The sequence below is a fragment of the Octopus sinensis genome, linkage group LG4 (assembly GCF_006345805.1).
Source record: "Octopus sinensis linkage group LG4, ASM634580v1, whole genome shotgun sequence".
Lineage (NCBI taxonomy): Eukaryota > Metazoa > Mollusca > Cephalopoda > Octopoda > Octopodidae > Octopus > Octopus sinensis.
This window is the reverse complement of record NC_043000.1, coordinates 112,399,862-112,416,743: the sequence shown is the minus strand read 5'-3', so window position 1 is coordinate 112,416,743 and position 16,882 is coordinate 112,399,862. Positions and strand designations below refer to the sequence as shown.

General features: G+C 38.6%; 1 protein-coding gene and 1 long non-coding RNA gene across 12 annotated transcripts in view; one reads left to right on the top strand and one right to left on the bottom strand.

Moving 5' to 3' along the window:
• Positions 1-5,386, top strand: part of LOC118763082 — a 19,487-nt gene extending 14,101 nt beyond the window's left edge. Inside the window, exon 4 of the long non-coding RNA XR_004998834.1 lies at positions 5,377-5,386. This is a non-coding gene — a long non-coding RNA (uncharacterized LOC118763082). The remainder of the gene's footprint in view (positions 1-5,376) is intronic.
• The window catches only part of LOC115211107 (calmodulin-regulated spectrin-associated protein 2), a 179,297-nt gene that overhangs the window by 138,521 nt on the left and 23,894 nt on the right, over positions 1-16,882 (bottom strand). The window lies entirely within an intron of this gene.

Below are 16,882 nucleotides of genomic sequence, written 5' to 3'. Positions count from 1 at the left end.
CTGTCCGTTTTAATTTTTCCTGGGTCAAGAAAATGAGTACCAGTAGCATACTGGGTCACTTCCCTCAACTACAACCTTCCCTATAAATTTGAGAGCCTTGTGTTAAAGTTAAAAATCAATATTTATATAAATATACATATATATATACATACATACACACACACACACACGAGGCTGTATGCCAAAGTTACAAATCAATATTATATAGAAATGGACCAAAGAACGTAGAATTAAAGCAGACAGCAGCAACGTAGATGTTTTATGGTGTATCGTTATTGGTGTGGTGAGGAAGGAAGAGAACCCGCAATACTGTCAGGTCATCTTAGACTGAGCTGAGCTAATGTGAACAACAAGACGAGGTCAGTGTGTGACCTCACCTTACTATTTATTACCTAAACACATGGCAGAAGAAAAAGAAGAAAAATATAAAAAAAAGGCTGGGAAGTGAGATTCCAGAGTGATGTGTGTTCCAGAGTGATGTGTGTTCCACAGTGATGTGCGGGGGAGGGAATCTAAGATGGGGTTGAAACTGAGAATGGTGGAAGAGAAGAACTAAATATATCTCATAGGTTTTAGAGAGAGAGAGAGAGGGGGGGGAGAAAGATGACAAGCTGAAGAGCCACTTGACGTGGTGGAAGAAGAGTTAACAGATCCATATGCATCCAAAATTACAGTCAAAATAACAACTGTTCCATCAAAATACCTGAAACAATAGTTTCGAATTTTGGCACAGGGCCAGCAGTTTTAGGGGAGGGGAGTAAGTCGATTAAATTGACCCCAGTGCTCAACTGGTACTTGTGATATCAACTGCCAAAAGGGATGAAAGGTAAAAGTCAGCCTCAGTGGGATTTGAACTCGGAATGCTGAGCAAAATGCTGCTAAGCATTTTGTCCATCTTGACCTTCTAACGATTCTGCAATGCAACGATAATCTGTTTATATTACATTCTATGCAACAAATACTAACATTTGTCAGTTATATTATAATCCAGATAACCCATACTAACACTAGCCTCTTACAACATCATAATCCAGATAACTTAACATTAATCAGTTTATAACCCATACAACATATCCTAACATTTATTAGTTATATTATAACCCAAATAACCTCGTTAACTCTGCCTTTGCAAAGGTGGAGGTATTGTTTTCAGTCGTGTTTGTTTGTCCGTGGACAAGATATCTCAAGAACTGTAGGATGGATTTGGATGAAGCTTTCAGGGATGTTTGGCCTTGTGACTGGCATGAACTGATTAGATTTTGGGATCAATCCAGTACTGGACAAGGATTCTGGATTGTTTTTCCTGCTTTTTTTTTTACTTAATTTTTGAGAAATTAAATATAAATAACAGAATAATTCAACCATAATTTCAAAAGAGAATAAATGCATGAAAGCACTAAATACCAAGTTTATACAGATGGTTGTACGTACATATGTACGTATGAGCATACATATGCATATATGCGCATATGAATTTATGCATGTGTACATGTGCATCTGTGTATTCATCTGCAAGTGTTAAAGTTCTGACATTCCTATCTAAATATTTTAATGATAAATAACAAACATGTTCTAACGTAACAAATATGTTGTTCTCTCCTAACTCCCATAAAAGCCCCATAACGCATGCCGCCCACTCCATCTCACACAGCAGCAACCAATCCACTGTTTTACATGCAATGACCCCAAAATCATTACTGCAAAATTCCCTCTTCTGTGTCACACCGGGAGACAGAGGCTAGCCTATATCAATACATCCCATAAGCTACCCCGTATCACAATCTCACGCAAGACACCCCATTGCAGTAATTCGGGTTACCACACCTATATCGCTATATACACAGAGATAAAGAGAGAGAAGCCAAGAGCAAAAGATGTCCATGCTAGTCATAAATTCAAAAGGAGACAAGATATAGTTGGAATATTGTGAAATTGTAATTAGAAAAGAGGGGGAGTGCAAGGAGAAAAGGTAGAGAGGGAGTGCAATAATGGGAAAGGGATTGGACACTATAGAGTATAAAGCAGTGATCCAGCATGACCACAGTCCCATGACTGAAACCACAAAAAGAATATCATCATCATCGTTTAACGTCCGTTTTCCATGCTAGCATGGGTTGGACAGTTTGACAGGGTCTGGGAAGCCAGGAAGCTGCACCAGGCTCCAGTCTGATCTGGCAGTGTTTCTACAATTGGATGCCCTTCCTAATGCCAACCACTCCGTGAGTGTAGTGGGTGCTTTTTACATGCCACCAGCACAGCTGTCAGGGGGGGCTGGCAACAGCCACGATCAGTTGGAGCTTTCTACATGCCACCGGCACAGAAGCCAGTCAATGTGGCGCTGGCATCAGCCATGTTCGGATGGTGCTTTTTATGTGCCACAACTACAATTTCCATTTGATTTTTTGATGCTGATGTACTTGACTCAATAGGTTTCCTCAAGCACAGCAGGTCGCCCTACGATCCAAGGTAAGTACAGCAGGCCGTCCTGCGATTCAAGGCACTTTGGATGGGCTGGGGCTTCTATGTGAAGCTGGTGCAGGAAACAGCCATACCACACCTGAAGGTAGTGTAAGGTACAGGTGAACAAGAGAGAAGTATCAGGACAGATACTACAGCTCAGTCAACAGGTGAGCCTCATGTCAACAGGTGAGCCTCATGTCATCCCTTGGTTTGTTAGAAAAAGAGGTTAAATACCCCACATAGGTACAAGTTGGATAAGAAGCTTAATTTCTAACCATGCGGTCTTGGGCTCAGTTCCATTGCATGGTGTCTTCTATATATACCTACAGGTTGACCAAAGCTTGTAAGTAGATCTGATAGATGGAAACTGAAAGAAGCCCATCACACACACACGTGTGTATGTACATGTTTGTCTAGACATCACTTGATAGCTGTATATGAGCATTGCTGTCATACAAGTGAGGTTGCACAAACTCCAGTCTTCGATGGAAAATATGTTCAGTCATGGGGAAATATCACCTTGCTTGGAAACAGGTGAGGGTTGTGGACAGGAAGGGCACCCAGCTGGAGAAAAATCTGCCTCAACAAATCCCATCTGACCCAGGCAAGCATGGACAAGTAAACATTAAATGATGATGATAATGATTGGACACAGAATTATTTGAGGGAACAATTTTACAGCTGGACACTCTTCTCTTTGCCAATTCTTTATAGTTTTCCAAGAAAGGGATTTCTTTCTTCCAAAGGTCTCTGAAAGAGCAGAGCAATTGGTCATAATGTCAACATCTCTACTCAAACAGAGACAAATGTAGACTACCAGCATTGAAGCAGATTCACAAATTTGCTCAGTCAGGACTGACATGAAACAACAACCAACCAACCAACCAACCTGACATTTGGAGGAAATCAACTTCCAAAGATAAACTGATCTCAGGTTCAAATCCCACTATAATCAACTTTGCCATCTTCCTTCAATAAATAAATTTATGGCAAAATGACAGAGAAAGAACCTACTGGAAACAGCAGCCAAATGTCACTTAATCCCATTCAATACCAACCCAGCTGAACCCACCTCTGGCTCTGTAGTACAAATGTCTTGTTTTCATAAGTTTTGAATTAAAATCTTCCACCAAACCTTAGTCACAATTTATGTTCCTAACACTAGCTGAATGATAAGTTATTTTACTAAATTATTTGTTATATTTAAAGTAATTGAAAGAAACACAGAGCATCTCAAAATAAATACAGTAACAAAAGAGTTAAATCACACACCATCATCTTTAAAAACATAAAAATTGAGTACATTGGACAATGCAATCTATGAAGGTCATGGCTGGAATGCTTCTGATTGGGGTTAATCTGGAGCTAAGTAACAAAATTGCAGTTTAATTAAACGATACAGTATTTACTCCATTCACTATGAAGTCATCCTGTGGCCTTACTTCTACCCACCCACACATGACCATCATGTAAACATGGATTTAACTTATAACAACCAAAGTGTAAGCTAATTCCATATACCATATTTAATGAGTGCAGCCCTGCATTAACTATCATATCCCAATCTTTCCTCTCCATAGCATCAATCCCTCTGGAAATCTTCTCCCTGCTAGTGTTCAACATGCAACAGTTTAAATACAGGACCAATAACAACACCAAGCTCACCACTCTCAGAGAGTCTGCAAAATGTCATGGCCACTGCCCCTTCCTCTGCACTCAGGAAATGGAAAAAAAACTACAACATCGTCACAAATACAATGCACTCCCACAACTTTTGCACTTAAAAACTAGTAATATGTATTATCTTTTTTATGTTTACACTGAAGTGAGCTGTGTGGCTGCGAAGCTTGCTTCCCAACCATGTGATCCTGGGTTCAGTCCCAGTGTGTAGCACCCTGGGCAAATGTCTTCTGCTATGACCATGGGTTGACCAAGGTCATGTGAGTGGAATGGATATGATAGACAGAAACTGAAAGAAGCCTGTACTATATATATATATATATATATATATATATATGCAGGCAGGCGCATACACATATCCACACATGCACACACACTCATGCACATACATGCACGCACACTCAGGTATGCATTTGCACGTATTTGCTTGCGAGTACCCTTGTCAAGATATCACACAATGGTTGTAAATGAGCATCCCCAGCCTGCAAGTGAGCTCATTTGTTTCCAGTCTCCCATGAAAAGCATGTCTGACCAGGAGCAAATAGCTTCCTTAGAAACAGCAAGGATTTGGTAACAGGAAGGACATCTGGTCGCAGAAAAACTTCAAGAAGTTCAATCCGACCCAGGCAAGCATGAAAAAATGGTTGTGAAATGATGAAGTCAAATGCTACCCAGCAACTTTAAGACCAATATTTATATCAAACTTCACACATTATACAAATAAATATGGTATTTACATGAAGTATTTAGTCCACTGGAGCTTTGAAGGCCATGTCTATGTGGGGGCAGTTATCTGAGAAGTCACAAAAACCTAAGAATAAACTATTAATTAACAGCCCACCCCACACATCCGGCCTTCGCAGATGTAGAGGACCAAAAAGCTTCATGTGAACATGGACTCTTATATCAAAGTGTAACAGTTAATTCATCCACATCACAAAAATAATGTTTCCTCCCATAACAAGAAGTCTGTAGCACAAAACATTGGCCCTTTCCCCACTTCTTTCTGAGAACTGTATTTACTCCAACTAAAACGATGGTCTCTGCTGACTCAAATCCTCGATGGTTTTCTCTCATTAATTATGTTTATACTTTGGGTTTCTCTGTGGACTATCAGACAACTTGTATATCATTGTTTTGGTTAAATTAAGGATAGGTGTGGCTCTGGAGAAGAACAACTGTAAAAATATTAAGTATGGGATTGTGGTGGAGGAAATGACAAGGAGAGGAGAAGAGTGAATATAGAGTGAGAGGTAAAAACAGGGAGACACAAGACATGTCTAGTGATGACACTGGGTGACAAGGACATGTGTATTAATTGGAGACAAGAGATGGGTCGACCAACAGTTGTCCTGTAGGTGGAAATAGTCATTCAGAGAAATGCTTCAGTTTAGAGAACCGGTTTATCTTTTGACAAGATGGATGTTACAGTTAAAAATTTACACACTAAATACATATATACATACACACACATTTATATACATTCACATATAAACAGATATATACACATATGTCTGTAAATAATATATATACATACATACATAAACACTTGTATATATAAATACATATACATACACATCTATATATACACTTACATATACCAATATATATACAGACATATAAACATATATACACACACACATATATATAGATACATATAAATACATACATACAGTACATACATATACAAACATGGATACATGTAGACACATATATACATACATAGGTTGGAATACATCAGGGATATCACAATGTAATCTGACCAACCGGAAGACAGATGGAGTTTGAAGTAAACAGTAATAATTTCTCCATCTTGGCAGCCAGTTTAGAAAGACAACAAACAACTTTTCTAGTTAGACACAAGTTAGACAGATTACAAGAGAACAGATGCCAATGCGGAGGTGAATCCTTGGAGACTGGATGCAAATTCTTCATCTCACAACAACCCACTACTACCACCAACACCACCGCCACTGAATCTACTGCCACTACATAATAACCTATCACAATAACTGTGCACCACAGCAGACCTTTTTGTTCTCTTTCTTCATCAACTAATTAAGTACTGTACACATACTTACAAGAAATCCTGCAAACAATGTCTGTGAGTCAATAACCAGTAGAACTAGTATAACATATGGCAATTCTTTTTAGAACGGCATAAACATCACAATTCATATACCCCTCTCTCTCTGCTCTATGGAGCTGGGGTAATCCCATCTCAATGGTCCCACAAGTATCATCATGCATAAAGCCAACCAGATACACCAGTGACCACTCCATAACTGGTGGTCCCGTGCCAGCCCCTCAGCATCCTCTAGAGCAGGGGTCTCCAAAGTGGTCAATATCGACCCCTGGGGAGGGGGGCAATGGGACTATTCAAGGGGTCGATAAATGCACATCTACATTATTATTATTATTACTATTACTATTATTTATTTCTTGTACATGCCTGGGGGTGGGGTCAATGAGGGTTCAAGCATTCCATGAAAGGGTCGATGGTCTAAAAAGTCAGGGGACCCCTGTTCTAAAGTAACATCAAGCCTCTGGTGATGCAAAAACATAAGAAAACCATTTGATCCATGATGAGAAAACCTTCAATCAAGACAAAAAAAATATCCAACATAAAAAAATGACGGATGGTTACTTGCAGATTCTTCTGATGCTCCAAGAAGAATGGTGCACACCAAGTTTCGAGCAACTGCAATGGTTTTAGGAGTAGTGAGTATGAAGGTCATAAAGTTACTCTATTCAATTAATTATTTCAAACACATTAGTAATATTTTCCTGATTGGTTTTTCGTTTTTGCTTGGCTCAAGCTCGTAAGCTACTGACATAAGGTGACACTATCACTGCATTATTCATTTACTCCTAGATAGAGGTAGGCACATTATCTTAACTGCTTTTGACTCCTTAGTTGAACAGGGGAGCTCTGAGTCAATGAAGGTGTCTCTACAGCTTCACAGGACAAGTTGAGAAATTGCAGCCAAAATATCCCTCAAATCACACTCTGCTATCTTAAAAAAAAAAATAAAAAAGACAAACTGGATATGCCCAAATTAGACAACATAATATACAGGCTTGGACAAGGAGTTATTATACATTTTGGTGCCCTTCCTGTCACCAACTCTTACCTATATTTCAAGTAGAGATTTTATATTCTTCAGATCTCTGAAAATACAATGACCTGCTGTAATGTTAACAAGGAGTGTAAACATCAACGCCATTTCACCACAAACTGTTACAAACAAAATATCAGCATACACATGATGAGCTTCCTACAGTTTCCATCTAAAAAATTCACTTGCAAAGTATCAGTCAGCCCAGGGTTACAATAGAAAACACTTCCCCAAGATACTGTGGAGTGAGATTGAACCTGAAGCCACACAACACACAGCTGTGCTTAGGGAAAAATTTAGAAAGGTCATAGCTGGATCAGAAAAGGACCTGGGACTAACCTACAACAGGGCCACTACAGGATGTTTATTTATAAAAATCATCACAGACCCCTACCAACACTTTGCTAAAATTAGGAACAGAAATTGAATAGCCATGCATATATAACACCGTGGCAAAGAAATGACATTTAGAGTAGAAATGTTCTGTCCCAGGAGGGAGCAAAGGAGGGTGGTGAAGAGACCAAATCAACAGCGCATAAAACAAAGTCATCATCATCGTTTAACATCCGCTTTCCATGCTAGCATGGGTTGGACAGTTCGACTGGGGTCTGGGAAGCCAGAAGGCTGCACCAGGCCCAGTCTGATCTGGCAGTGTTTCTACAGCTGGATGCCATTCTTAATGCCTACCACTCTGGGAGTGTAGTGGGTGCTTTTTACGTGCCACCGGCACAGGTGCCAGGGGAAGCTGGCAACGGCCACATTCGGATGGTTCTTTTACATGCCACCGGCACTGGTATCAACTGCAATTTCCAGCTCTGTAATATTCAATTATGTCTTTTCCACATTCCAAACTTGGATCTTACCAAAGTCAACTTCATCTTTCGTCAGTCGATAAAACCGTACCAAATCAAAGACCACAAGTTAACATGATTATTGACAATTTATGACTTGGTGCCTGTCTTATATTATTAATCAATATTACAGTCCAAATACAGGCTGGTCACTCAGTTGCTTCCATATCTTAGCCATGTACCTCATGCATTTCTAAACCAAAAGATTCAACATGAAATCTAGTAGGAATACAGGTTTCATGTAGTCCAGCCTCTCTCATTAACCAATTAAGCACGAATAAAGTCGTTTATAACTAACACACTAACCAAGTCAACATACTAATTAGTGAAGAGAATCTACACAACAGCACCATCATCATTATTACTACTACAATCATCATCATCATTATTATTATAATTATTGCAAGGAGATGGCAGAATTGTTAGCATGCTGGACAAAATGCTTGGCAGCATTTCAACCATCTTTATGTTCTGAGTTCAAATCCTGCCATGATCAACTTTGCCTTTCAGCCTTTTGAGATCAATAAAATAAGTACCAGTTGAACACAGGGGTCAATGTTACTCAACTAGCCCCTTACCCAACAAAAAACCTCAGGCCTTGTGCCTATAGTATTATTATTATTATCATTATTATTATTATTACTATAAAGGTGACAAGCAAGCAGAATTGTCAATGTCAGAAAAAAAAATACCTTGTGGTATTTGTTCTAGCTCAATACCTTTCAAAATTTGACCAAATTTTTGCTTTTTATCCATGTGGAGGATGAAAAAAATACCAGTCATGTACTGGAGTCAATAGCATTAGGGATAAGACCACCAATAGATTTTTAGCATGTGAACACAGTATTCATGCCTGTTGCATCCCAGAAAGTTAGTCCTTCTTCCACGTGTGCATTCTTGTTTGGGTTTTCTTTCCAATGGACAGTTTTGTTTGCAACAGCACACCTGTTTCTTTCTTCTCTCTCTCTCTGGCCAGGTAACCTTGTACTTCCTCTAAAGCAAGAGCCTATTTTGGTCTCTCTGTCTCACTATAGCCTTTCATCATCTGACATGAGATCACCTCCTCCAATGCCCCCTCCCCACTCAAAAGATTTTTGCCTTGGTGACCCTGTCAGTGCAGGTGCCACTTAATAAGAATCCAGTCTACACTGTAAAGTGGTTGGCATATTTGGAAGGGCATTCAGCTGTAAAAAAAACTTGCCAAAACTGACCTCGCCTGTGCTTGTGCCATGCAAAAAGCACTCAGTCCACTCTGCTGGGTAGTTGGTGTTAGGAAGGGTATCCAACTGTAAAAATTCTGCCAAAACAGTTACAGAAGTCTGGTGCAGGCTCCTGCCTGGCCAGCTCCTGTCAAACTGTCCCACCCATGCCAGTATGGAAGGCAGACATGAAACGATAAGGATAACTCTTATCCAAGTAAAACAAGTTCTTTTCTTCACTTGAATCTGGTGGGATATATTTTGTTAGTCTAGTACTCATGGCCCAAATTACAATTACGACAAATGATGTTAACCCCTTCCCCTCAAAATTGTTGGTCTTCTGCTTAAATTAGAAAATCATTATCAGTGTAATTACCATCATTATTAATATTATTGGAGTAAAGATTGTTTGCTAACATAACATGGCAGTCCTGGTTTAGGACAAAAGTTGCTGTAATTTAGCCCCAGGAGAAAACATCTCCAGCTGGCTATACAATCCAATCTGTGTCCTTATATTTTCGAACAAGGGAATCTAGCACCCCGACTCAGCTCAAAGCAATATCCCTGTATCGCAATTTCCAGGCTATTTCCCTTCATCCTGGGGCTAAATTACAGCAACATTCGTCCTAAACCAAGACTGCTATGTTATGTTGGCAAACAATCTTTACTCGAAAGTACTGCTGCTGAATATCATTGTGAGATTTTAAAATATTAATTTTCTAATTACTATTATTATTATTATTATCATCATCATCTTTGCCTTTTGTATTTCCAGGGTTGATGAAATAAATATATATTGAACACTAGGGTCAGTGTAACCAACTTACTCCCTGCCACAAAATTTCAGACATTGCCTTTGGTGGGAAGATCATCACCATCATTGCCACACAGGTAGACTTCAGTTTTCAACCGCCAAACAAAATGACCACTAGGATCAATCAATAAGGTATCAATAATATACTGCAGCTAGATCAATACACTAAGCATTCAACAATACGAAATATAGACCCATACCTAATCAATTCCTCTTCAATCAGAAGTCAGTCAGAAATGCAGTAGAAATGGTGGAGAGCCAAACTAAACATCTTGTTATATTTATTGTCTTCCCTCTTCATTCCAAGTTTCAATCTCTTTAGGGTTAAATACCAGACATCTATTGGGGGAAGGGGTCAATTTGACTGACTATAAATTCATAGCAAACAAATGGTTCAGTAGCCTTCAATGGTACAAAGTGGTACAAAGAAAAATAAAACAACCAAGTCTCCAGCAAGTGCAAGCTGAAACCATTTTGGGTTTCAATTGACACTGATTCAATTATGCTGTTCATACTTCCTGGAAAACCATGAGCACCACAACTTTCCCTTGCAACACAAGACAGAGGGTCAGAAAACTGGTAACAGCTGAATGAATTGTTAAAAGAGTTCCTGATTTGGGGCTTCTCTGATAGAAGGGGACACACAAGAATATGTAGAGTGTTGCCATTGTGGTGTTACTGTCATGGTATCCAAAACATCGACAATATTTTATAACCAGCACCTAGATGTCAACAAGTATCATGGGACAATAAACAATGGCTTGTTGGAAACAGTAAGAGCAATATTCTTTAAATGATATTTCCTTAACCCTTTGGCTTTTAGACTGGCCATTATTCCACCCATTTTTTTTTTCCTTTTTCTTTTCTACTCTAGGTACCAGGCCTGAAATTTTGGGAGAGGGGGCCAGTTGATTAGATCGACCCCAGCACTCACCTGGTACTTAATTTATCAATCCTGAAAGGATGAAAGGCAAAGTCGACCTCAGCGGAATTTGCACCCAGAACGTAAAGACAGATGAAATACCGCTAAGCATTTCACCCAGTGTGCTCATGTTTCTGCCAGCTTGCCACCGTTATTCCACCCATTTTATGTTCAAACTGACCAGGTCCAGCCTCTTGCACCTTATCCTACAATGTCATTAAAAATAAGCAATCATCTCATAGAAATCTTGAAGCTGCAAGATAATGCATGTTTAATCATGATTAATTCAAACCAATTTGGATAAATAAGCATTATGTTTGACAGAGTAATCTGATTGCTAAAGGGTTAAACAGCAACAATAATGAGTGAATGACTATATGTATGTGTCTACAAAACATATACACACATATATATAAGAATACACGTGCTTGTATGTAAGCATACATAACATACGACTTCATTGCTTGAACAAGGTGGCGGACTCTCTTCTATGACATCAAATCAAAAAGAAACTATCCTTCCTTAACGTTTTCTATTTTTCATGCTCCATGTAAGCATATTTGTATAAATACATTATGTGTATATATATGTGCTTATCTTTTGAATATATGTAGTTATCATATATGTATGTATATACACATATATATATAAATACATGTGTGTGTGTGTGTATATATATATATATATATATATATGTATGTACACATATCTATATATAAATACACGTGTGTGTGTGTATATATATATATATATATATATATATGCACACAACCACATGTGAGTGTGTGTGTGTGTGTGTGTGTATATGTGTGTATGTATGTATCTACGCATACATATACACATGCAGGAATGTGTACATTTCTGTTCCTATGCATGTATGCACATGCATGTGTTTATGTGCAAAGATATTCTAGGAAATATGAACATTCACAAGTAATCTCATATGGCAACAATCATCATCACCATCAACACCTTTATAAATATTTCGTCATGGTTGGATGGGATATCACCAGTCATCCTTATCCCGCATCAGCTGCCAGACTCAATATCCCAGTCCTACAACAGCTTGCTTCACAGCAAAGCCTCCACCCTTAACATGCATCATTCATCCATATGCTGTACTGCATCTGCATATCAATGCAGTCACCTCTCGATGTGCAGTCAGTCACCTTCTCGATGTGCACAAGCAATTTCTCTGACTCACTGCACATCTAGTGAACCGGAACAATTCCGTTCCTCTCTCTCCCGTTATTGCTGCTAACAGACCTCTCCCTCTTCACCGCCATATTCTTGATAATGGGCCAATGAGGTAAATAAGATAGGTGGGTGTTCAACTTGCTAGAAATAACAGGCAAAATCTCTTCCACTTCTCACCTTAATGACTTACAGGAGAAAAAACACTCGATGTTGTAATCCTAGAACACAGGGTCATGACTAAGATCTCTTTGATCACAGATCTGTGGAACCGGGACTAAACAACAAGTTATGACACACATAACATGGTTTAAACATGTTCAAAAGTGTCCATGGAAACTAGTTATGGTGAGAGCAGCTGTCTGTTAGAATTATTGGTATTAATACTGTCAAGTCACAAAACATTGTCTTCATTGGCTGTGTTCCACATTCCAGGAAATTACCAATGTTAATTCCTAACAAGTTTCCCTTTAACTCCCAATGTTATACTTCTAAAATATACAAAATATTTTAACAATTATTTTATACAATTCCTTATAATATTTAACCCTTTTGTTACCATATTTATTTTGAGATGCTCTGTGTTTCAATCAATTAATTTTAAATATAACAAAGAATTTAGTAAAAGAACTTAGTTATCATTAAGCTAGTGTTGGGAACATAAATTGTGACTAAGGTTTGGTGGAAGATTTTAATTCAAAATTTATGAAAACAAGACATTTGTACTACAGAGCCAGAGGCGGTTTTGGCCGGGTTGGTATCAAAAGGGTTAACTATAAAAATATAAGATTTTTTAAACATCAAATGGCTATGAGGGTCCACTTGAGTAGAATACAAACCAAAGGGATCCATAAGCAAAAAATAGTTAGGGACCATTTAGATTTGATTCAAAGAAATTAACAGTGGAATGGTGGAAAGGGAGAGAAGGGGTGATTTTTGGATTATATTCAAAGGAAATGACTAAGTCATGAACCTTGACAGATATCTTAGTTCACAAAGAACTGTGTGATTCACTAACATCATTTTCACACTGTTGTCACCAAAGTCTTCATGTTGGGATTTCCCCGTGGCACATTTCTGGCAATAATGCTAAGATTCCTTTCTGTCAAGCTTCTGTCAAGTTAAGCTTTGTAAAGTAATTTTTGTTTCTTTTTAAATGCCAGAATAAGAAAGACATTTCAAACAAATGAGATTTTCGTAAGATTAATGCAAGGGTGTTTGTTGTTGGTGCGCTTGTTTTGCCTTGGGGTCAGCCCTAATCCCAAAGACCTATGATCAAAAGCATTCCAACGTGACCATCTTGTATTAAGGACCACATTATCCAGTATGTCCTTCGTTTTTCAAAGATGTTTGTATGTGACTTGAGGAAGAACAGCTATTGCTGGTCATCAAGTAACTATATAGTGACTCCCTCATTGAGTCACATGACAAGGGTCCCAGTTGATCCGATCAACAGAACAGCCTGCTCGTGAAATTAACGTGCAATTGGTTGAGCACTCCACAGACATGTTCACTTAACGGGCAGATTCAGTGTGACACAGAGTGTGACAAGGTTGGCCCCTTCGAAATACAGGTACAACAGAAACAGGAAGAAAGAGAGAAAGTTGTGAAAGAGTACAGCAGGGTTCGCCACCAACCCCTGCTGGAGCTTCATCGCTCAATAAACACTCACAACGCCTGGTCATGGAATTGAAACTGCAATTCTACGACCACAAGTCCGCTGCCCTAACCACTGGGCCATTGCACCTCCACACTGACTTACATATTGTATGGAGGAGCAGGTAGTCAGCATTTGCCAAAATTAAAAGGTACCATTCTATGATGAAGTAGGAATGATTCTCAAAATGAAAAACTGGAAGGTGAGAATAAGGCCAGAATCTTAGAAGAGTCCATTGTAGCGATGGGGAGAAGTGGTGGACCAGAAAACAAAAGAACAAAATAAGCCACAATTATTCTTAAATTCTATTGAGTTCATTTTTATAGAAGGTTTATAAATTCTTTGAATTTCTAAATATTAACAACACTTTTGTACAAATTATTATTACGACTACCACCACTACTACCACTGCTACCATGACTACTACAACCACTACTAATACTACTGCCATCATTACCATTTCTGAATGTTCAGTTCAAAAAGTGAATTTCTGCCTCTTACATTCCTGCTATTGATAAACATTCCTAATGACAGACATGTCAAAATTTAAAGAATTTTATTTATTTATTTTTTTGTTTTTCACTTCCACTCTTTTGACCCGCACTGAATTAATTATCTAAAACCCGTTACAACATTCATTAAATATTTGAAGCAGCTATAAAATAATTTTTGTTAAAGTTTATAACTCCTCCCTCTAAGACAAAAATATCAACAATCTTTGATTAAAACAAAAAGAAAAATACAATGGTAAAATAACTGAAATGTTTAAGGACCACAGTGATTACAGGAATCAGGTATTACACATAGGGTCCTAGTATTATACATTAGGGTCTTGGCCGATACCAGTGCTGCCTTGATTGGCTCCCATGCTTGTGGCACGTAAAAAGCAGCATCTGATCATGGTCAATGCCAGCCTCCCCTGGCACCTGTGCCAGTGGCACGTAAAGAAAGCACCCACTACACTCTTGGAGTGGTTGGCGTTAGGAAGGGCATCCAGCTGTAGAAACACTGCCAGATCAGACTGGAGCCTGGTGCAACCTCCTAGTTTCCCAGACATCAGTCGAACCATCCGACCCATGCCAGCATAGAAAACAGACGTTAAACAATGATGATGATGATGGTGATGTTGTAAGCTTGTTTTCCAACTATGTGGTCTTAGGTTCAATCCCATTCTACAGTACCTTGGGAAAATGTCTTCTATAGCCCTGGTCCAACTAAAGCCTTATCAATGGATTTGGTAGATGGAAACTGAAAGAAGCCTAGTGCGTGTGTGTAGCGTGTGTGACCTTGCCCTGACATCACATGATGGTTGAAAACAAACATTGTATCATACAAGTGAGGTTGTTTTTTTATTTCCAGCCTTTCATGAAAAAGGTGTCTGACTGAGGAGAAATAACACCTTACTTGGAAATAGGGGACGGTTGGTAACAGGAAAGGTATTTGGCCATGGAAAATCTTCCCCAACAAATTCTATCAGATCCATGCAAGCATAGAAAAGTGGATGTTAAAATTACAATTTATGATAAAGGGAACAAGATATAACATAGGAGATGAGGTACTGCATGGTAAGGGACAAAACAGTGTACGTAGCCTTGTTTATCAGGGATTCATTGATCAGTGATCCAGGATAACATGGTTATGCTCGACTGTAAACCATATCACACTGAACGAGGGAGTGGTCTGACAATGCAGGGCAGTAATCAGTAGATTATGCTTGTACCACAGAAATGTACCCTAGCAACCACCCACAATGCTCAGCTAGCCTCAATGCACTAACTATCACTCATGTTTACAGCATTGTGCTGCAAGGCTGTGAATATTTTATTCGGATTTACATACATGTAGCCATCAACATGGGACCAGTAAACAAAAGAGACACACAGGCATTTACACTATTTACATTTGACAGATATTTGTCCTCGTCTTGTTTGTCACTAACACAACTTTTCGGCTGATATACCCTCCAGCCTTCATCACGGGCATATGGCATAGTGGTTAAGAGCACGGGCTACTAACCCCAAGATTCCGAGTTCGATTCTAGGCAGTGACCTGAATAATAATAATAACAACAATGAAAAATACCTTAGGAATGAGAACCCAGGTTCGAAATTTCCCCAAGACACCTGATGAAGGCTGGAGGATATATCATCCGAAACATTGTGTTAACAACAAACAAGATGAGGACAAATATCCGTCAAATGTAAATAATGTATATAATTCCTCATCTCTTAAATATAGAACAGAGGCATTTGATCTTAATAAATGACGCAGACAAATGTCTTCTCTAAACAGAAAGGTAGAGATGATGAAGAAAATGTTTGACAGTGGAATATTCACTGCTGTGGGCCATGAGTTTGGTGAAGCTACCAAAACATGTAATGATTAGCATCAGAAAGGAAATCCAACCATGGAATGTCACCAAAAGGAATTTTATCCAATCCAAGCCAACATTGGAAAAATAAAACCATGTGTCCATCAAAGCAGATCTCTGTAACCCATGTCATGATAACACAGTAAGTTGGTGATAATTATATCAGGAGTCTGTAACAGAGAAGAAGTCAATGACACAAAGGTTGTGTTGGTTGAAACGAAACCAGTTGTGGAATTTGTGTTTGTAGACAAACCAATTATGACTAGCATCAAAGATTAGCAAGGATGAACACAAAAGAAACACTTAAAATAGACGCAACCTGATAAAAAAAAATAATAACATCCACACAGAAATTTGTTTTCACTTCGTATATTATAAATAGTAACAATTATATTTTTTATAAACAATTATTTAACAGAAATAATAAATGGGAAGAATAGAATTCTTTCTTTCCACCATCGAAACTATGGCATTGGTCACTAATACCTATTGTTTCGGCTGCAGTCTTTTATTAGATCAGACTGTTTATATAATGCAGAATGGGTGGTGGTTGCTGTTGTTCATGTTGTTTAGTCCCAAGATCAGTTCTGACAAAGGTATTCAACAGCTTTTGTT